Genomic DNA, 24,487 nt, shown 5'->3' with positions numbered 1-24,487 from the left:
TGACTTCAGGGTGATGTCATGACATGCACTGAATTGAATTTAAGTGAAGGAGAGCTGTGCAAGGTCACCAACCTCAATCCTCCAGAGCCATCTGGGTCAAGTAGCAAGATATATATCAGGCTGACTAAAGATGGCTCTGGATGTTTAAGGCAAAGGGAGTTAAGTGACTTACTCAGCATCACACAACCAGTAAGTTACTAATGAATAGACAAATGCAAATTTCAAAGCAATCTTAAGGTTCCTCCTCTCACCCATCAGATTGTCAAAAAAAGTTGGCAAAAAAGGAAAATGACAAATGTTGACATTTTGAAGGGGCAAGCAAATTAATGATCTGTTTGTATACCTCCAAATTGGTCTAGCCATTCTGCATTTTGGATCTACAATCCCAAAGTTACTAAATTTTTTATACCCTTTGAACCAGCGATACTACTTTTAGGCCTAAACTCCAAAGAAATTAAAGAAAGAAGAAGAGGACACTTATGTACAAAAATATTTATAGCAACTCTTACTCAAGTGTCAAAGAACTAGAAACTGAGGAAATGCCCATCAACTGGTGAATAACTGAACTGTATATGAAAACAATGGAATATATTTATCCTATAAAAATTATATAAGTAATAATTTTAGAGAAACTTGGGAAGATTGGTGTTAATTGGTGCAGAAATAATGACAACATTGCAGAGACAAACAAATTTAATTTTGAAAGATTTAAGAACTCTGATCAATACAATCTCCAGCAACAATTCCAGAAGATAAACTATGAAGCACACTGCCCACTTTCTGAAAGAGAAATAATGGGCTTAATAAAAGATATGTGTTCCTAGACAAAGACCAGGGTGAGAAATTGTTTCAAGAACTAATCATATTTGTTTCAGGACTCTTAATAATGACACAGCTCATGGAAGCTGAAAGGGATTATCTGGTGTGGCCATATCTTTCACACTTCCACAGTTAGTTTAGAGTCTCACTGTTGGACCCTTTTTAGGGATTAGGTCCTAGACTTTCAGGTATTATTCCCTTATACATTCTTGAGCTATACAATCTCTTAAGTATATGAACAAACTATCATCCATCTATCCATCCATCCATCAATCTATCTATCTGTCTATCCAACCATCCATATATATGTATGTATATATATAATGTGTATATGTATGTGTATGTTATACACATACACATACATATACATTCCCCTTGGGTTAAAAGAAATCTGAATAAAACTACAGACTTTACACAAATGGGACTAGTTTTCTAATTTATGTAACTTCCTTTAACTTTAGATTTAAACCTAAGTCAAGGAAATGTACAAGAATTTGGACATAATTGTGGACTAATTCAGTGGGCTTGTTATTCTAAGGATCATGAAGACTGTCCTGCATATAGCTGAGGTGTGTACTTCCTTGTTTTCTCTTTGAATGCACAAAACAAAGATGATAAGTGTAAAGTGCTTAGTACAGGTCCTGGCATATTTTTGTTGTTGTTCAATTGTATCTAAGTCTTTGTAGACCCCATGGACCATAGCATGCCTCTATTCTCTACTATCTCTCAAAGTTCAAGTTCATGTTCATTGTTTCCATGATACTATCTATTCATCTCATCCTCTGCTGTCCCCTTTTCCTTTTGCCTTCAATTTTTCCCAACATCAAGGTCTTTTCTTATGATACCCGTCTTCTCACTATGTAGCCAAAGTATGCTTCAGCTTCAGTATTTGACATTCCAGTGAATAGCCTGAATTAATTTCTTCAAGTATTTACTGATTTAACCTCCTTGCTGTCCAAAGAACTCTCAAAAGTCCTCTCCAGAACCAAAATTTGAAAGCGTTGATTCTGAAGCACTCAGTATTCCTTATAGTCCAACTCTTGCAGCCTTACTAGTGGAAACACCATAGCTTGACTCTGTGGACCTTTGTCAGCAAGGTAATGTATGCTTTTAGGTATGCTGTCCAGATTTGCCATAGCCTTTCTTCCAAGGAGCAAGTGTCTTTTAATTTCATGGCTGCAGTAGCCAATTTGCAGTTATCTTTGAGTCCAGGAATAAAAATCTGATACAGCTTTCATTTCTTCTCCATCTCTCTGCCAGGACAAGTTGCCATCATATTAGGTTTGTTTTTGTTTGTTTGTTTGTTTGTTTTAATGTTAAGCTTCAAGCCTGGCACATAGTAAGCACCATATAAATGCTAGCTATAATTATTATGTGGGGTATGATGAGGCTTATTGAAACTTTTGGTCATATCTAACTCTACTGCACTTTCTGATAATATACTTAAGTAGTAAGGAATACTGTGACCTTTCTGATTTCTTTGTTTTATTCTTTTTCATCCCTGAGTGCAAAAAAAAAAAAAGGGGATAAAACAAAATGTCTTTGATATAAAGAGAGAAGTATTCTGGTCTATGACTGTTTAGCAGGAAGAAATGACTCCAAAGCTAATTAAGAATATTTGGGTCCCACCTCACCAAAGTATATCACAATTTTACTCTAGAATGGATCAGCCCTACTTGTGACCTCTGGAAAAAAGCTTTTAAATGTTTAATTTCTGTATAGCAGAAAAGGTTATTATTCTATAACTTATACATGTACTTTGCATGTTATGTTACAAAATATTAGAATGTGCTCTCCCTCCACCTCTAACTTTTACAATCCCTAAGCTGTTTAAAAAGATCAGCTCAAGCTCCTCCATGAGGCCCTTCTTGATCTGCCCCAAGTATGGATGCTTTCCCTCCACCCCCTGCCAATTACCTTGAATTTATTTTGTACATATTTTATATTCACTTCTATGTGTACATATTGCTTCCTCCTAATAGAATGTAAGGAAGGACTAATTCATTCTTCTCTTTCTATCCCCAGTGAAATTGCTCAAGAATTCAATCTAAAAAAGTTCATCTAACCATAAACTTTTTACTTGTTCTCATTTACCCAATCACCCTAGCAACAAGTTAAGATTCCCCCACCCCAAAAATCATCTTCCACTGAAGTCAAACTTTGATGACTCATCATGGTGTGGGAGTGACCCTGAATGCTCAGAGGCAATGTCAGGGGCACACAAGCTCTGGCAGGTCTTACCAAGCTTAAAAGGCTTCAAAAAACAGGTCAAGTAACAGAATGTGTATCTGTCACCTGGGGAGTGGCCTACTTAAATTCATAAAAACTTATCAAAAAGTTGGAGGCACTTCTGGCCATACCCATTGTTGAAGACCATCTGTTAATGAAACAAGTAGTAAGGAATCACTAGCACCAGTGGTTTCACTGGTCCTTGAAGTATTGTTGTAAATTATATTTATAATTGCCTAGACTATTTCCTTTGGCTGAGTAGACACAATCTTTAATTTCTGAAACTAAAGCTAGTTAAACTAAAGATCACCTCTATCTTCACAGGCCCCCACGGTAGGTTGGGAGTTGAGTTAAGCTCTGGTATGCTTAGACAACAAATATTTCATAGCTGACTCAATAAGGAACTTTATTAAGGAAATGACCTAAGGTATAGGCATGGACCTTGGGGTAAATGAACATTTGATAATAAGGGGCCTCCTGAGGAGCATAAAAGTCCTGCCCTATTCGCTCCTTGATGACCTTTCAGACCTGACATAATTTCCAGCTTCCTGCAGCCTAGAACAGGAAGACTCTGGAAAGCTTCACTGACCAAGTATCTTTGTAGCACTGCTTGAGTATTGTATATTTTACATCACAGAAAATCAATGGCTTGTTTGCATACCCAGATTCCAAGTGCCTCACTGTGCTCCTGGACAGAAACATATATAGAATAATAAATGGATAAATACACACATAGAAGGTATGTATATATATTGTAAGGATTGAAGTGATATCACCTACTGGAGAGTTACTGTAGGAAAGCTCTGCCATGAGGAGAAGGCTTCTGAGGGCAAGCCATGCGGTCAAGTTCCTTGGCATCAGGAAGTGACATTTGCTCATGGGTGCTGTCTATCAAAGCTACCAGCCAATCAACTTGAGGAGCCTCCCATTTCTGGGAGGATAACATGAAGTAGGAAGCAGATGCTGGCTGAGGGCTTACTTCCTCTTTGGGTTTAAGACTTCTGCTTAGTGGCAGGACTTCAGTTAGGAGGTTAGGAAGACTAGGATTTCCATGCTATAAGAAATCTGTTCTCAATCTTTCTCTCTCTTTATTATCTTATATCTTTTAATAAACCCTTAAAAGCCTAAACTCTTGGTGAATTTATCAGCGATTTTAGCCAGTTTCCCCCCCAAACTGGGGAGGATTTATGATTTTAAGTATATTTCTGGCCAGGAGCAAATAGAGTATATACATATATGTATACACGTGTCCATTATTTATGTGTATAAATGTATTTTATCATTGTGCACATATATATGTATATATAAAAATAGATTTATCATTGTGTATGTTTCTGGACAAGAGCAAATAAAGTAAACAGATATAGATATGGATATAGCTATAGACACACATGTATAGACAGATATAGATATGGATATAGCTATAGACATATATGTAAATGCATATATGCACACAATGCATGCATAAATATTTGTTATATGTATAGCATATGTATTTGTACATACACAAATGTAAAGCATATAACCATAATATTTAAGACAAATGCATATTTATTATATATACATGTATATACATAAACATGTTTATATATGTCTATATATGTGCAGTGTGTGTATTATGTAAATAACCATAGTATTGCACTTCAAAGAATTATTTGTTTTTCTCTGGTATAATCTGTGGCTCTCTATACATTATATGTGTATGTGTTTATAGGGGAGAATGGCAAAATAATGGTTCAAAATTCTTCATGCTAGTAGATTTTACAATAAAAAAATAAAATTCTAATTGGTTACGTCTATTGTTTCTCACTTTATATTTTTATTTAATCATTATTAATGAAGTTGAAATAATTGACCCACTAAAAACTCTAACACTTTAAAACAATTTTACTTCAAATGGGAACATATTAAACTTGTGGGCTTTTCAAATTACAAGAAAACCAAACAGTGCTGAGGAAAGACAAATGTTTTTATGAACATTGGGCAACTATTTAAAAATATGCTTTAACATTTCTTTGCTTATCCAGTTAATGATTTAAAAGAACTTGGAAGAAGCTCTTGAAAGCAATTATTTTTATATATTTGAATTATTTAAAAATTTTTCTTTAAAATTTCATTTCGGAGGTTTAGAAAAAAACCAACAAACTTGATGTTTACAATGAATTGTCCTTTTATCTTCTTTTAAGTTTAAAGTAAACCTGATTTAGGACTCCCCCCCCCCCCCAGCCTATATAAGTCCATTGAGACTACTGATTCAGGCAAAGGAAAGACGAAAACTAGAGCAAAAATATAAATAATTCAGGCCACAGAAAACACAGGCCTCAGAGCTCTGAAAGAAAGAACTTAAAATACACAATGTCTCCAGAAGTTAAACTATCTAATTAAACAATATTACATTTTGGAGCAAAGTTAAGCTGGAGTATGCAAAGTTAAAATGTGTATATCTCTCAAAAATATTAATAGGAAAACTATAGTTTTGTGTAATTCAATAAAATCTACTATCCTCTTGTGTGAAGAATTTTAAATTACACACTCTCAAGATGTACTATGACCATTTTATTTTAAACTATTTTGTTTTCAGCAGGTAAGTTATGGGTCCTGGTATTCCCAGAGGAGTTATCTAGCTCCCATTGAGAAATACCAACAAAGAAATATAAGCAAACAAAACCCAAACAAAAACCATTTCATACACAAAACCTTCACTTCTGCCTCCACTTGCAATTTTAATAAAATTGATTTCAATTATATTTTATGTCTTCCCCAAAATCTGTCAGTGATAGTGACTCCAATATCACTTGTTTTGCATTTCAGAAAATGGGGAGGACCCAGTTTTCTCAGAGTTTTATCTTTGATATACACTACTCAAAACCTACCTGCAAAAACATTTTAATAGTCAGTGAGTAATACAAATAATCCATTTCTACTGAAAGCTGAGTCCTGAGTAATAGCACAAAACTGGTTTCTTAAGCACATCCTGACTTTTTTTTTTGAAAACATATCTATTTCATGGAATTTCACACACACAAATCAAAATACAATGAATTAAATGCAAAAAAATGAACATTACAATGAAAATAGCAATTTCATAAAACCTGAAAATTCTAAGATAAACAGAAGTCAGACTTTCGCCACTTTGGTGATTTATTTTTGCCCCAAAGTTTATTTTTCAAAACCACAGGCTGAACACCCTTACAGCAGACAATAGTCTCTTTGAAAGCAGAGTGTGATAAACCTTTTAAGGAGGGTTTGACATTGACATCTTGTGTTCAACAAGCAGTCAAAGCATTATTGTCCTCATATTTTTACCTAAATAACTAAATCCAATTTTACTAACAGTAATTAAAATAAAGGTCTCTATTTAAGAATTAACATCCTATTTGGTATGTAAAAACATGTTTTTGGCTAATCTATGGAAAACGCCCCCACACAACTCAAAGCCACTCCTTACTTTCAAATTACCTCATATCAGAATTTGAGAGCTGAAAGGGACCTGAGAAGTCATCTAGACAATGCACTGATTTCACAACCAAAAAAGCTGAGGCCCACAGAAGTTATTTGACTTGCCAAGGTCAAGTGATCAGTTAGAGTCAACTTATGAACAAGATTCTAGATTAACCGACTTTAAGTCTAGTGAGTTCTTTCAAATGCCTTGCGCTATTTGAAATTCTTCCTACTTTTTCTTTAATTTTAATCAACTTTAACCAAATGTCAAACAAAATAACTAAATTAGCAACACATATAGTTTTAGCCTGTAGTAAAATTTTAACACTAGTTGCAAACTAGAGAAAAATCAGAGGAACTTACTAGATTCCCACCATTTCATTGACAGGCCCCAGAATATTAGATATATGCGGATGATGGTAGTGGTGAAATTGTTGCTGGGCTACTACTCCAAGACCATTGTTTTAGGCCTTGATTTTTTTCTCTTTATTTGACATAACCACTGGGAAAATATCAAAATTGTGCTAAAATATGTAATTTAGGATCTATGCAAAAGTTCTATTTCTGTCTCCAGAATACTAAAAACATAATTTTTTTTTCTTTTTTAAAGGGTAGTTAGTTCTTTTCTCCTTATCCCACTTTCTGGAGTCAGTTAATTGAAGTGTTCTTTGCAATTATTGGTTGTATGGAAACACGACTTTTTCCATTCCACCCTGATGTCTAGGAGAGGTGTATTATATACGTGTATACACACATACACACATGTGCATATATGTAGATACATGTAGATGTAGGCATGTATAAGTATGTATTTATATGTATGTGTGTTTCTATATGTGTGTATATATACACACACATACATACACATGCACACACACATATATTTCCAGGGTCACAAACCAAACTCAAGAAAATTTATTATTTCAAAGTGCAAACCGTCTAAGTAAGAGGGTTCAAACCCTATAGGACTGAAAGCATGATTCTGTCCATTCGTAATGCTAATTTTTTTTAAAAGAGCTCTGTGTAAAGGGACAAAGGAATCTATATATCTCTTGAAGCTATACACGCAAAATAAATAAAGGTTTTAAGGAAAGGAAGGGGCTATGGCCTAGTCAGAGTATTAGTGACAATATTATGATGACTACCTCAATCAAAAAGCATCTCATGGGGAACAGTCAGTATTATTGTATGACTTTACCACAAAACAAGGAGTGGAGAGGATAAGAGAGAGACAGAGGCAGAAAAATATAGACACAGGGAGACACATAGGAATAGAGACAGAGAGATGAGAGACACAGAAAACGGCTGTAGAGAAACAGAGACAGAGAGAAAGACAAACATACATACACACACATACACACACACACACACACACAAAGACAGAGCCAGACAGCCAGAGCCAGAGCCAGAGCCAGAGTGCCCCGTTACGCGCACGCCCTACTGCCCAGGAGGATCTGCAGTTTGGCGCCCTGGAATTCCCACCCTGCTTACCCCCTCTCTCCCCTCTTACCTGCTCCAGTCTCTCGGAGGTAGAGGAGGGTGGTGGTGCGTGAAGCTGACGAGCACTTGCCAGGCGGGGGTGGGGGTGGGGGCTGAGAAGCTGGTGTTAGGTACAGGGAAAAGACCCTGCCGCGACTCCCCCATAATCTGCTCCTTCAGATGCTCCATCTCGTTCCTGCCTAGCGGGCCAGGAAAGGCATCCTTTCCTCTGCAGCACAGCTCGCTCTCGGCCGCTCCTTTCCCCAGTCAGAGGCAGCCGGCAGAAAGCGGCGTCAGACCTCCCGCTCTCTGTATCCCCTCTCCCAGATGATGCTCAATCCCCCAGCCCTTTTTCTGCAGCCGCCCCTGGCAACCCGTTTGGCTCTCTGTTTGTTGGCTTCTTGCACCTTTTGCGTTCGAGTACCTGGGCTGGCTACTGCTGCAGAGAGAGACGGGTACCTTGCGTGCCCCACCGCTGGCTCTTCTAAGGGCCAGCCGACCCCAAGTTATATCGCGGGTGTAGCAGTGCCTGCAGCAACAGCTGAAGTTGGTCCCTAAGAGTCCTCCTGGGAAGGCCCGGGCTGCGGTGGGGAACGAGAAGGTGGGAATGTGGTGGAGGTGGGGGTGTGGGAGTGTCTCCCGAGGATGGAGAGTGGCAGCGAGTCGCCTGCAGGAAGAGGCGGGAGAGCGAGAAAAGGACAGTCACTCTACCTCCGCCGCCTCATCCACACCTGCTGCTGCCTGAGCTTCCAGCGCCGCGGCCCCCGCCACGGAGTGCCACCACTGTCTCTGCAGCTCCTCCTCTGGCTCCTCCTCCTCTCTTCCCTCGCAGGCCCCAGGAGGTAGAGAGGAGGGAGGGAGAGCGAGTTGCCTTGGCCCTGAATTTGGGAAGGGAGGGAGACTGGTCCAGCAGAGCTTGTGGAAAGCCTGCAGGAGAGGGAGGCCAGTCTGAGCTGACGCAGGGGGTTGTCGAGGCTGTAGCCCCATCGAGGAACTACTGCAGTAGTGGCCACATTCCCAGTGGACCGGACTTAGTTTACTTTAGTCTGAATAAGTTGGGGGAAGGTGGGCGGTGGAAGCGGATGGAGGAGAAAGCTTACATAAATGAATGAAGCCTTAGGCCCAGGAACAGGTCTACCCGTGTAAGCCTTAGCTCACTGGCTCACTCTTGCCTTTACTGGGTTGCTGGTGAATCCAAAGAACATCTATTACTGGGCAGTGCGGTGGTGGTGGTGGTGGTGGTGGTGGTGGTGGTGGTGATACCATGATTGTCCACGTTGGGGCAGCATCTTTTCCACCTCCAGAGACCAGGCACATATATTGATAATAATTTTAAAAAATCTTCTCCGGAATCTGCCCAGCCCACTCAGAATGTATTCATTACTTAGATCTGGGGTTTGCTTTCTGGTGCTTTAAAAAAAAATGCTCTTCTCTTTGATCCTTCCTTCTCTTAGGAAAGGAGGACTTTCTAAAACAGAACTGATGGCAGAGCCTTACTTTAACTAGCAAAATGTCCCCTGAATGTTGCTAATTCAAGCAAGTTAATTGAATCTGAGTGGTGTCTAATGGTGCTAACAACAGTTCATAGATTCATAGATTTAGAGCTGGAAGGAATCACAGAGGCCAGACTGTACCAACCCTCTCATTTTACAGATGATAAAAGAGTGTCCAGAAAGACTGTGAGTTGGCAAAAAGTCATTCAGGTAGTACACATTAAAGAAGGGTTTTTTCTTTTTCTTTTTTGTTGTTTTGTTTTTGGTGAGGCAATTGGGGTTAAGTGATTTGCCCAGGGTCACAATCCAGTAAGTGTTAAGTGTCTGAGGCCAGTGTGTTGTTTAAAAGTCTAAATGTGGATTCTAATCTGTCCCCCCCCCTCCAGTTTTGGGGGGAAACTGGCTAAAATCACTGATAAATTCACCAAGAGTTTAGGCTTTTAAGGGTTTATTAAAAGATATAAGATAATAAAGAGAGAGAAAGATTGAGAACAGATTTCTTATAGCATGGAAATCCTAGTCTTCTTAACTTCCCACCTGAAGTCCTGCCACTAAGCAGAAGTCTTGAACCCAAAGAGGAAGTAAGCCCTCAGCCAGCATCTGCTTCCTACTTTGTGTTCTCCTCCCAGAAATGGGAGGCTCCTCAAGTTGATTGGCTGGTAGCTTTGATAGACAGCACCCATGAGCAAATGTCATTTCCTGATGCCAAGGAACTTGACCGCATGGCTTGCCCTCAGAAGCCTTCTCCTCATGGCAGAGCTTTCCTACAGTAACTTTCCAGCAGGTGACATCACTCCAATCATTACACTGGATTTGAACTCAGGTCCTCCTGATTCCAAGGCTGGTGCTCTATCCAATGTACCACCTAGCTGCCCCTAAAGAAGGGTTTTGAGCCCAGGTCTTATGACTCCAAAATTTCTTTCCTTCCAAATTTATAACAAAGTGATCATATATTTTTCATATTAATTACTTAAAATTTTTGAATGTGTGTGTGTGTGTGTGTGTGTGTGTGCACCTTGTGTCTTTCAGCCTCTCAGCCAGGGAGTGACATGCCCATCATAGATACTTCAGAAACATGGTTGTAATTGCTTTGATCAGAGTTTTTAGGTTCTTTAAAGCTGATTTTCTTTACAATGTTGTTTTCTTTGTATATATGATGGGCAAACACACCTCCACTGAAAAAGGTACCCGCCTCAGGGGTTGGCTTAGGACCTCAGGAACTCCAAATTAGGATAAGCCTTCCCCTCTACCTCCCCAAAATGGAGAATATTATAATGAGTAGGACAGGCCCTCCCTTGTACTTCCCCAAGGTGGAGATTATTGTAATGAGACTGATAATCGATTTATCCATACTATAAATATAACTGTCTTTTCTTTCACTATTCAAGAGATACCTTTCCTCTATTCTGGTTTTCTCCCTGTGGTCACTCACAGTATTGCAATAAAACTTGGGAAACTGAGTCACTGAGTCTTGTAATTCTTTTGGCACAACTCACAATCAATTTGACCCCGAATTCCATCCCACATCACCCCCGCTCTTATTTGCTTTTAGTATCTGCTTCAGGATAAAGAAGTTTGTTTTGCTTGTGATTTTCCTCTCCCTAGTATTCCCCTCCTCTAAACACCCTACCCCATCCCTGTTTCCCTAATGAGTTTAAAGTATTTCTTCAAGTTGTTTGTGTGTGTATGTGTGTTCAACTCTTCTTTGTCCATTTTAGATGAGTGAGGTTCATGTGAAGCTTACTGCCCCCAAACCCTTTTCCATGCTTGTATAGTCACACGCCCCATTTATGAGAAATAAGTTCAGCCTCCCCTTTTTCCCCTGCCTTCTTCGTCCTTTCTTCAAACCTTCAGAACAGAACAAATCTATAGCCACCTTCTGTTTTTCATATTTTGCTCCCTCAATATCCTTTGAAGACATTAAGATTCTTTTTTTTTTTTTTTTAGTGAGTCAATTGGGGTTAAGTGACTTGCCCAGGGCCACACAGCCAGTAAGTGTTAAGTGTTTGAGGCTGGATTTGAACTCAGGTCCTCCTGACTCCAGGGCCGGCGCTCTATCCACTGCGCCACCTAGCTGCCCCGACATTAAGATTCTAAAGATTACTTGTTTCTTCTCTCTCTTGGAATGTTGGCATTAAATCATTATATAGATCCTTCCAATTGCTCAAATAAATTTACCTTTCTAGGTTCCTATTGATGCTTGTGTTTGTATTTCAGAGTTCCTACTCAGCTCTTGACTTTTCCTTTTGGAAATTCGTTTGAAGACCTACTTTGCTCCCTTCTAGGATTGCACTCAGTTTTGGAGGGTAAGTTATTTCTAGATGTAAACCTTTCGCCTTTTAGAATATTGAATTCCAAGATCTCTCTTTTTGTTTGGTTTGGTTTTGAGAAGTTACACCAGGTTTTATGTGATCCTGACTATAGGTCATTATTACCTAGGCTGCTTCTTTCTGGATGCTTGCAATAATTTTTTCTTTGACCTGGAAGTTCTGGATTTTTGCCATGACATTCCTGGCAGTTTTCCTTTTGGAGTTTCTTTCAGGAGGTGATCAACAGATTCTTTCTTTGCCTTCTGATTCTAACAGAAGTGGGGAGTTTTTAATTTATGATTTCTTGAAATAAAGTGGCCAGGTGTTTTTTTTAGCATGATTTTTGGCAAGTAAAATAGTTGAAAAAATTATTTTAGGGAGTAAAATAGTTCCTAAATTATCTTTCCTTTACCTGTTTTTGGGTCAGTTACTCTTTATATCAGTTATCTTTCATTTTCAATGTTTTCAATCTTTTTATTTTGTTTTAATTTTCTTGTTTTGTGGAGACATTTATTAAATTGATTTCTGTTTAGTTTATTCTAGTTTTTAAAGATTTCATTTCTTGAATAAAACTGACCACTTTCTTTTCTAAGGAACTTCATTTTCTTTCTTCCAAGGCTTTTACATAATTTTTACCTTTTTTTTGCAGAGCAATGGGGGTCGAGTGACTTGCCCAGGGTTACACAGCTAGTAAGTGTCAAGTGTCTGAGGTCGGATTTGAACTTAGGTCCTCCTGAATGCAGGGCTGGTGCTTTATCCACTGTACCACCTAGCTGCCCCTTTTTACTTAATTAAAAAAAAATCTTTTGCTTTGCATCTTCTAGCTATTCATGGATTCCTCGTGGTAAACCCTCCTTTCCCTCTTTCAGCCTGTCCTTGACATTACAGAGTTAGATTTCTCTTAATTTTTGACAGTGATAAGTGTTTGTTTTGTTCATTCCTACAAGTTTAGTTCCTGAATTGGGCTTTTTTCTTTCTTTTTTTTTCTTTTTTTCCCCAGGGCTTGGCTCTACCTCCTGCTACAGTTTTGGATGGAGTAGTTGACCATGGTTCCCCTAGAGCCTTGCTTTGGACTCTCCAAAATTTGGTTCCCAGGATCTTTGAGTTTTAGGGCCCTATCTAGCATTTTAGGACAGAATATTAGAGACCTCAGAGCCCCAGAGACTGTACTTTACTGGGCATCCAAGAACCCCACCTTGGAGCTTTCTCACTATCCTGGGGCTTTTGGGAAGAGGGAGGCTTAGCTCTTGTTGCCTCTAGTCACAGAGCCTTATAAGCTACAGATGTCCCTGGAAATCTTTGTTCATACTAAGCTGACCCTTGCTTTTCTGGTAAGGGTGACTGACTTTTTGTTCAGGTATGCTGTAGAAGAAGTCATTGGATTTCTTTATTCAGCCTGTGGTGAACTTTAGGGTTTTCCATGCTAAAGTAGAAGCTTTGCTAAGGGCTAAAATTCTAGCTAGTCTGTCCAAAATATCCAATGAGTGGCTGCCAATAAATTATAAGCTTTAGCAAGAGTTAGGCTTTTAAACATTTATTAAGGAGAATAAGAATTTGGTAAAGAGAGAGAAAGGCCTACATTCATCTGTCTATTAAAAGGAGAGCACGTTTCTAGCTCTGCTCTCCACCAGAGTCCCCAGGAAAGAGAGCGAGACCGCTAGCGCCAGTCTCTTCCTTCTTCCTCCCACTAGCCAACGTCACTTCCTGATGCCAAAGAAAAGACTCCTGGTCTTGCCCTAAAAGACCTTCGCTTCATGGGCGGAACTCTTCTACAGTAAGTCTCCTGCAGGTGGTGTCATTCCAATTGTTACAACTTACTGGCCTGTCTTCAGGTGTCCAGTGTGAGAAAATATTTATTAATAATGGATTTCTTGGGGGGGACCCAGAGATCAATTTTTCATCCTTTTTGATTTTGGGATGGATTTAATTGATCAAATTGATCATGAGGTGCCCCAAAGAATTACAAGACTCAGTGACTCAGTTCCCCAAGTTTTATTAAAATACTGTGAATAGGGGGAAGAAGAATAGTTATAATTATAATGAGAAAAAGTAGGTTATCTTCTCATTATCTTAATCTCCTTAAGGAGGCACATGGGAAGTTTTATCCTAATTTGGACTTCCGGGAGTCCTAAGACAACCCCTGAGGCTGGTACCTCTTTCCTTGGAGGTGTGTTTTTGGGGTTTACACATCATAAGGTGAACCTAAGGACACATTTGGCCTTCTCTGCCCATGTTCCTAAAGACATGCTTAAACTTGTCAGACCCAGAGGGTCTCTGTGTTTATGATATCTCTTTACTTAAGATCTGGTTTCTAGATGTCCTGTCATCTAGGAATAGTAATGGCTATTAATGGTTAATGGTCCCTAGTTAGAGGCTCTATTGATGGTGAGGGTTGACAGGGACAAACCCTCTTGGATACTGTAAGAACACAAACCTTAGTTTCTCTGTTAACCCTTTTAGGTACTATTAATAAAGACTCAAGTCTCAGTTTATCTGTTAACCCCTTTTTGCCTCCTCCATCACTTTCTGTGCCCCATCCTACACACACACACACACACACACACACACACACACACACACACACACACACACACTCCAGAAAGTCAAAAGACTAGTTCTCCTTAATCTGCAACAAACCCAAGAAACAAAAGAAATGGATTATTTTGTCTAGCTCCAGGAAGGACTGATGGGATCAAACCCCACCTTAGATAACGCACTTTGCCTTGAGCAACTTCAGTGAGGGTCTTTTTCATTCTTTTCCTTGATGTCATCTGTAGAGTTCATTTTAATATAGAACACCTTCAAATCATGTCAACCAATGGAATTGAAAGATGATAACCACTTTCCTTTGATCAATGTATAATGACCCACCTCTATCAAAAGGGAATAAACCCCCCAGAGTCTTTTTGTGGGGTTTTAGAGGTCTCCTAGGTCTTCTGAGCTCTCTTAGGTCTCCTTGAGGCCATGTGCTATCTCTCTGGTAGACCACATGGGCCTTTTGGGGCTTTTCTTCCTGCTTGTGCTAACTGAAGCTCTCTTCCTGCTTTCTCTACCATGGCCTGAGACCATGAGAAGTTAGGGAGACATGTTGTCAATCCTTTACTGGTATTATATTAATAAATTAATATATGTTTGTCCCAAACTGATCTCGATAGCAATTAATTTAAAAAAAACACAGTAGGGGCATCTAGGTTGGCACAGTGGATAGAGCACCGGCCCTGGAGTCAGGAGTACCCAGGTTCAAATCCGGCCTCAGACACTTAACACTTACTAGCTGTGTGACCCTGGGCAAGTCACTTAACCCCAATTGCCTCACTAAAAAAACCCCAAAACCCAAAAAACAAAAAAACCACAGTAGTCTGGCAAGATGTCTCCCTAATGGTCTTTTCATTGTACAATTCTGATTCTTCCAAATGATGAGCTCATTCATTGGTTTGTGTTCAGTGTTGAAGAAGCCAAGTTTTTAGGTTCAGTTTTGTTGGACAAAAGTGAACATAACTGTTCCCAAACTGTGTCCAAAGCATTTCTTTGGATTTGAATCAGGTTGAAATGTGAATGGGGTTTCATGAAAATATGTCAAGACTAATGATAATTTTCCCTCTTAAATATGAAATTATGTATGTATAAAACATAATTATTACCTGTGCTGCTTTTTCAGTATGAAAACAGACTGGATTATCTTTATTTTGTTCCGAAAGTTTTGTAGTCCCTTTCCCTTTTTCTAGTTCCTATTGTAAATACCTATTGTATCTACCACATCCTGGTCTAGTTTTTTCGAATTCCATCAATATATTTTCATCTCTGGGCTTTTTGGGGGTCAAGTTAATATGGGAAATGTTGCTGTATGGGTGTATTTCCTTCATCCAGCTATAAACTCTTTCATGAGCTGTAGAGATGTGGAAAAAGGACTATATCAAAGTTTCCTGATAATGAGATAATATATGTGTGAATATCCATGGAAAATATGTTTATACTAAGCTGTAAAGTATTTTCTTCATGAATATTAATAACATGATGTGTTCTGCAACTGTTCTACAACTTAAAATCTTAGTTATCTACAGGCACTGAGAAATTATGTGACATACTTAGATCATAGTGTCTCTGATGTGTGTCAGACCTTCTTGACTTGAAGACTGCTAGTTATAATCATACCACATTGCCTCTCTAAAATGCAGAATTGATCACTGAAATACACTTAGTTGATAACACAAATTGTATTAGTTAAATATCTCATTTTAATTCTTTCTGTGGCAACATTTTAACTATAATAATAATAATAATAACTTGCACTTAAAAGCACTTTATAAATAGGACAAATAATTTTATTTGATCTCACAACAAACCTTGCAGGTAGGTGCTACTATTAACACCATTTTACAGAAAGGGGAACTGAGGCAGATAGGTTTTTTGTTTGTTTGTTTTTAAAGTAAACTGACTGGGGTCACACAGATAAGTGTCCAAGACTAGATTTGAAAATAAAGTTTTCCTGACTCCAAGTCCAATACTCTATATGCTATACCAACTTAGCTTCCTCAAACTGAATTGTTTTATATATATGTATATATATATATATTTTATATGTGTGTGTATGTATGTGTGTGTGTGTGTGTGTGTGTGTGTGTGTGTGTGTGTATTGTTTGTCTGTGATGTTTTCTTCACACTCAAGTCATCACCAACCTTAAAAAGAAACTTCACTATATCCTGTTATCCCTGCTAACTATCTTGCTTCCCTGTTTTTGACCAAACTCTTTAAAAGGGGGCAGCTAGGTGGTGCAGTAGATAAAGCACCAGCCCTGGATTCAGGAGTACCTGAGTTCAAATCCGGCCTCAGACACTTGACACTTACTAGCTGTGTGACCCCGGGCAAGTCACTTAACCTTCATTGTCCCGCAAAAAACCAAAACCAAAACCAAAACCCAAACTCTTTAAGAAATCATCTGCACTTTGTGCCATAACTTCTTATTTTTTCAATTTCATTTAAATCTCTACAATCTGCTTTCTGACTGTATCACTGAAATGACTCTTTGTTCTTTTAAGTTACCATTGATTTCTTAATTGCCGAGTCAAATGGCCTTTTCTCAGTACTCATCCTTCTTGACCTCTCAGTTTGACACTACCAATTGCCTTCTCCTTTTGGATGCTCTCTCCTTTTTGGGTTTTCATTATTCTGTTCTCTTCTAGTTTTCTTCCTGTTCTGTCTCATTCTTTGCCTTAGTCTTTACTAGTTCACCATCCATGTGTGAGATTTAAAATTGGATATAAGAGCATTAAACTCCCCTTTAACCTTTCCCTTATTTATCTCCCAGACCAGTAAGTGGAAGAAGCCTCTGATCTTTACTTAGGGCTTTTATTGTTTGGGAATTACAAGGTGATGTTGATTAGAGAGATAGAAAAGTAGAAATACAAACAAATAGTCTATATTCCATATAGAACTCACCAAAAACCCAAGGCCACCTCTGAGGCTGAGAGCCACGTCAAGCACGTGCTGTTACGGAGAACCAGGCCGAGTCGAACCTCAGTCAGCATCTGTGTGTGCAGAGCAAACCAGTGGGCCAGGAGAGCGGTTCGTCACAATCTCTTCCTCGACAGGGTGGTCCTTCAAAAAACTGGCGTCTTTCAGTTATCGCTAACTGATTGTTAAAAAAACTTTCATTTTTTTACCACACATGTTACATACTCTAACTGTAGGTAAATCCTAAGACTCCATCTTATGCCCTCTTCTCTTCTCCCTTTACATTCTCCTTGACAACTTCATCAGTTCCTCTGGGTATTAGCTAAAATATTTCTTTTTAAAAATAGTATTTTATTTTTTCCAATTATGTGTAAAGACAATTCTCAACATGCATTTTTTGGAAAGATTTTGAGTTCCCAATTTTTCTCCCTTCCTTCCTCTCCCCCCCCCAGATGGCAAGAAGTTTGATATAGTCATAAATATGCAATAATGGAAAACATTTCCACATTAGTCATGTTGTGAAAGAAGAAACAGAAAAAAGGGGAAAAAACTAGAAAAAATGAAAGTAGTATGCTTTGATCTGCATTCAGATTCCACTAGTTCTTTCCCTGCATGTGGATAGCATTTTCCTATCACGAGGTTTTTGGAATTGTCTTGAATCATTGTATTACTGAGAAGAACTAAGTCAATCGTAGTTGATCATTATATAGTGTTACTATTATTGTGTACAATGTTTTCCTTGTTCTATTCACTTTACTCAGCATCAATTCATCTAAGTCTTTCCAGGTTTTTCTGAAATCAGCCTGCTCATCATTTTTCTTTTTTTTTTGTTTGTTTTTTGTGGGTTTTTTTTGGCAGGGCAATGAGGGTTAAGTGACTTGCCCAGGGTCACACAGCTAGTAAGTGTCAAGTGTCTGAGGCCAGATTTGAACTCAGGTCCTCCTAAATTCAGGGCCAGTGCTTTATCCAATGTGCCATCTAGCTGCCCCCTGCTCATCATTTCTTATAGCACAATAGCACAATAGCACATTACATTCATAGACCACAACTTGTTTAGCAATTCCCTGATTGATGAATATTGCCTCAATTTCTAATTTGCTACCTCAAAAGGAAGTACTATAAATATGTTTGTACATATGGTTCCTTTTCCCTTTTTTAATGTTTTCTTTGGGATACAAATCTAGTAGTGGTATTACTGGGTCAAGGGGTATGCATAGCCCCATTGCCCTTTGGGAATAGTTCCAAAGTGCTCTCCAGAATGGTTGGATCAGTCCACAACTCCACCAACAATGCATTAGGGTCCCAATTTCCCCACATCTTCTCCAACATTTATAATTTTTTTTCTGTTATATTAGCCAATCTGACAGGTATGAGGTGGTACCTCAGAGTTGTTTTAATTTGCATTTCTCTAATCAATAGTGATTTAGAGTATTTTTTCATATGACTATAGATAGTTTGGTTTTCTTCATCTAAAAACTGCCTGTTCCTATTTTTTGACTATTTATCAATTGGGGAAAAACTTGTATTCTTATAAATTTAACTCTGTTCTCTATATGCTTGAGAAATGAGGCCTTTATCAGAGACACTTGTAGTAAAAATTGTTTCCCAGCTTTTTGCTTTCCTTCTAATCTTGGTTGCATTGGTTTTGTTTGTGCAAAAATGTTTTTAATTTAATATAATAAAAATTATCCATTTTGCATTTTTTGCATCCATTTTGCATCAGTCTCTTCTTTGGTCATAAATTTTTCCCTTCTCCATAGATTTGACAGGCAAACTATTCTTTTCTTTCCTAATTTTCTTATGGTATCACCCTTTATGTTTAAATCATGTACCCATTTTGACCTTATCTTGGGTATATGGTGTGAGGTGTTGGTCTATGCCTAGTTTCTGCCATATTATTTTACAGTTTTTTCAACAATTTTTTTAACAAATAGTGAGGTTTTTTGGGGGCAATGAGGGTTAAGTGACTTGCCCAGTGTCACACAGATAGTAAGTGCCAGGTGTCTGAGGCCGGATTTGAACTCAGGTACTCCTGAATCCAGGGCCAGTGTTTTATCCACTACTCTACCTAGCTGCCCCCCTGCCCCCAATTACTTTTTAATTTATCTTTCCATTGCTCTTTCTTGAATGTAATTTTTATTGTATCATAATCTGAAAAGGATGCATTTAATATTTCTGCCTTTCTGAATTTTATTGCAATGTTTTTGTACCCTAATACATGGTCAGCTTTTGTGTAGGTGCTATATACCACTGAGAAAAAGATATTTTCCTTTCTATCCTCATTCAATATTCTCCAGAGGCTTATCATATCTAATTTTTCTAAAATTCTATTCACCTCCTTAATGTCTTATTTATTTTGTGTTTAGCCTTATCTAATTCTGAAAGGGGAAGACTGAGGTCCCCCATTAGTATAATTTTACTCTCTATTTCCTACTTTGACTCATTTAGCTTCTCCTTTAGAAATTTGGATGCTATACCACTTATATATCCTTTCACCATGTTCCTCCACATCAGTGTTTTGCTTCTGCTCATGACCTTCTTCAATCTTCCCTCTCTTTTATCAATCTCTCTTTTTTCTTTTCCCCTTCCCTTCCTACTTCCTTATAGGGTAAGATAGGTATCTATACCCAACTAGGTGTATATGTTATTCCCTCTTTGAGCCATATCCAATGAGAGTAAGGTTCAAACAATGATCATCCCCTCCCTTCTTTCCCTCTACTGTAATAGTTCTTTTTTATACCTCTTTGTATAATCTATCCCATTCTGCTTCCCCCTTCTTTCTTCTCCAAATACAATCCTTTTTTCACTCCTTAATTTTTTTATATCATCACATCAATGTCAATTTATACCCAAACCCTCTGTTTATATAAATACTCTCTCTAACTGTCTTAACAGAGATACAGTTCTTAAGAGTTATAAGTATTATCTTCCCACATAGGGATGTAAACAATTTAACCTTGTTTTTTCTTTCCTGTTTACCATCATATGCGTTTCTTGAGTCTTATATTTGAAAATCAGAATTTCTGTTCAGCTCTCATCTTTTCATCAGAAGGTTAGAGTCCCCAGTTTTATTTTTTTTTATTATTTTTTTTTTTTAGTGAGGCAATTGGGGTTAAGTGACTTGCCCAGGGTCACACAGCTAGTAAGTGTTAAGTGTCTGAGGCCGGATTTGAACTCAGGTACTCCTGACTCCAGGGCCGGTGCTCTATCCACTGCGCCACCTAGCTGCCCCCCCAGTTTTATTAATGTCCATTTTTGACCCTGAAAGATTATGTTTAATTTTTCTGGGTCATTGATTCTTGGTTGTAATCCAAGATCCTTTCTTTTCCTTGGAGTTTTCATTTTGGAATCTCTTTCAGGAGGTGGTTGTTAGATTCTTTCTATTTTTATTTTACCCTATGGTTCTAGAATATTGAAAATTTTCCTTAATAATTTCTTAAAAGATATTGTCGGGGGCAGCTAGGTGATACAGTGGATAGAGCACTGGCCCTGGATTCAGGAGGACCTGAGTTCAAATCCAGCCTCAGACACTTGACACTTACTAGCTGTGTGACCCTGCGCAAGTCACTTAACCCTCATTGCTCCGCAAAAAAAAAAAAAATGCTGTCCATGCTTTTTTTTTTTTTATCATGAATTTCAGGTAGTCCAATAATTCTTAAATTATCTCAGATAGATTTTTCCAGGTTGGTTGTTTTACTAATGAGATATTTTATATTTTCTTCTATTTTTTTCTTCCTTTGATTTTGTTTGATTTATTCTTGATATGTCATAGAGTCATTAGCTTTCACTTGTCCAATTCTAATTTTTGAGCAATTATTTTCTTCAGTGAGCTTTTATACCTCCTTTTCCATTTGGCCAATTCTATCTTTTAAGGGCTTGTTTTCTTTTTCAAGCTATTGACTCTTTTTTTTCATGATTCTCTTACATGACTCTCATTTCTTCTCCCAATTTTTCTTCTATCTCTCTTTATTTTCAAAAACCCTTTTGAGCTCTTCCAAGAGGACTTTTTGGACTTGAGACCAATTCATATTCCTCTTTGTAGCTTCACATGTAGAAGTTTTGATATTGTTGTTCTCTTCTGAGTTTGTATTTTGTTGCCAAAGTAGCTTTCTATGGTCAGGGCTCTTTTTTGTTTTTTGTTCATTTGCTATTCTATTGTGTGACTTTTAAAGTTGAGTTCTGCTTCTGGGGTACAGGGTACACTCTCCCAAGCTTCTTGCACTGAAACCCAGGGGCCTAGTCACTAGTTTTCTGACCCAGGGCCTCTAAAGCTGGAGGCTTGTCTGCTGTGCTGGGATGTCCAGGCCTAGTCACACCTATTTTGCCAGGGTTCTAGAGTTGGCAGTTTTCCTTCTGCACTGGGGCTGGAGGCCTCACAGCTGTCTTGTTGTGCCCTTGGCCTGCTGTGAGAGGACCTGAGGGCCTTGGTTGCTGATCTGGGCTGTGGCTAAGAGCCTCACACTGGCTTGCCTGGATATTGCCTACATTGGGCTCCACTCCCCTTTTACCCAAGTGAGATAGACCTTTCTTGGAGTCCTTCTAAGTTATCTTGGGCTGGAAAATTGTTTCAGTCCATATTTTTGTGGGTACTCTCATTTCAGAATTCATTTACAGGTTTGATTTAATGTTGTTTTAAGGGAAAGTTGGGAGAGCTTAGGCAGCTTCCTGGCTTTTCACTACCATCTTGTCTTTGCCTCTGACACTTCTATGCATATGACTTACAGATATACATATTCAGCCCCAATGTCTCCCTTGAATTTCAGCCCTACATCAACAACTACCTATTGGACATTTTGAACTAAATATCAAACACAAGATATCCAGAAGAACTTCTTATATTTCTCCCAAACTCACCCATCTTTCAGAGTTTTCTATTTTCATTGAAGTCATCACCACCCTTCTAGTTACTCATTTTCACAATCACTGGGCCTCTCTCTCACTTACATGACATAATGAGTCAGTTATCATAGCTTGTTGTTTCTGTCTTCACAATATCTCTCACATTCTCTCTGTTTACCTAACAACCATCTTAGCTCAGGACCTTATTTTCTCTCACATGGACTATGATAATAACTTAGCATTTGGACTTCTTACTTCAAGTCCTTCCCTACTCCAATCCATCCTCCAGTGTCTAAATTAATAGATTTTCCTAAAGCACAAGTCTGAGAATGCCACTCCCTTAGTCACTAAACTCCAGTGAGTTCCTATTATATCCAGGACATTTTTAATTTCTCAGTTTATCAGTTAAAGCTCTTTACAACTTGGACCATCCCTACATCTCCACTGTCTTATACATTATTCCCCTCTATTCATTATGTGGTTCAGCTATACAGGCCTCCTTATTGGTCCTGGCATAATGTTCTATCTACAATCTCTGTGCCTTTGCACTGGCTCTCCTTCATGCCCGGAAAGTACTCCTTCCTTTCCCCCTGACTCTAGAAATCCATCCCTAGTTTCTTTCAACACTCTGTTCAAGTGACCTTTTCTACATGAAGTCTTTTCTGATCTCCCTAGTTGTTAGTTTCCTTTTTCCTAATCTACCTTGTATTTATTTGTTATATATATGTTTGTATATATACATGTGTATGTATGTTACAAACACCACACATACACACATACTCACACTGTCTTCCCTGTTAGAATGTTATCTGTTTGAGGGCAGAAATTTTCCCTTTTGTTATATCCTCAGTGCCTGGCATAGTGTCTAGAACATAATAGCCCCATAATAAAAGCTTAAAAATTGATGGATAGATCAATTATTGAAACAGAGTAAAATATGAAAGTCTCAAAGTAGAAAGTTATTTCAGACTGCAGCTGAGACCATAGGCTCAGCATGAGACAAACTGGCATCAAATAATTTTGAATTATGTGTCAATAGGACATGGACATTGACTACTCAATCTAGTACTATGCTGTAGAAACAGTACAGTGGCTATGCTGAATACAAGTAATATTGGGGGGGGGGTTCCAACACCACTACCACTAGCTCTTTGTTAATGTTTTCTATTATATGAGACATAATAGTCTCTGAACCAGAGAATTCTGTTTGTGCCTTTACCTGCAAGAGGAAAAATAAACCACAACTTTCTGTCCGTATTTACAAATGGGCTACATTCTCCAAACAGCCTTTAAATTGCTATCTAGAAGTAAGTTTGTTCACTAGGTGGTTAACATAAACTACTGTATGAATGGAAGTCATGTTATACTTAGATATATCGGAATAGTGAAATGAATAGATCAAGCAGGGCAAAAAAAAAAATAGAGTGAGAAGGAAAGATAGAAAAAGGTTAATATGAGGGGAGGGAAATATGATTCTTTTGACCCAAAATAAGCATTTGTAATTAGAAAATGCAAACAAGAGGAAAATGAAAAATAGATTACATTTCAGTTTCTGATGAACATAATTGGAAAATTATAACAGGAAAAGAATCCTAGTGCTTAAAAATATTAAAGAAACAGGCTTTATTATTATTTATAAACTTAGTGAGATAGTTTTAATTTTAGAAACAGATAGGAAAGAAGCACTCTCCATCTATGCAGTATTGTATAGGAAAATGTGCAACTGATAAGGTAGACAAATAGCCTTTCTCTTTAAAGCAAAGATCCATGGCAACATGTTTATGATATTTTCCCTCTTTTATCCCTACAGTTTTTAAAAAATTGGGAATGCATATTGATTCTATTTTAATAGACTCATCAAATTTTCACTTAAAGACTTGGTTTTTTTAAAAAATCTGCTTTATATTAACCTCTTTAAATAATAAATATTGATGTAGTACTACAAAGACATTTTAGATTTTCTCTTGAGAAATTCCTAAATATACTTATTTAAGTAAACATTCTTTTAATTTTCTTCCTCATGCGACTTTATATAGAATTTTGTAGAAATAATACTCTTGGTATGGTTTAATTGATTTAAAAATAGTTGGTAGATTTTTTGATCCCAAAACTGCCATTAGGTAAAAAATAGTTTTATTTAATTACTTTCCAGATCCCAGAAGACAAAGGACAACATCTCAGGAACTTCTATTACATTTTAAAATCTCTGACATCAGTGCCAATTCAAGGAAAGAACTAGTTATAAATTTGCAATAATTAGATTGTAAGATCTTTTAGGGTAGAAACTGTCTTTTGCTTATTTTTTGTGTCCCTAGCACTCAGCCCAGTGCCTAGCACATAGTATGAGCTTCATGAATGTTTATGGACAAATTTGTAACTTAGATAAAAACAGATTTTAAATTAAATAGTGCTTTTCATAATTGTCT

The sequence above is a fragment of the Dromiciops gliroides genome, chromosome 1 (assembly GCF_019393635.1).
Source record: "Dromiciops gliroides isolate mDroGli1 chromosome 1, mDroGli1.pri, whole genome shotgun sequence".
NCBI lineage: Eukaryota > Metazoa > Chordata > Mammalia > Microbiotheria > Microbiotheriidae > Dromiciops > Dromiciops gliroides.
The sequence above is the reverse complement of the archived record's forward strand: the minus strand, read 5'-3'. Positions refer to the sequence as shown.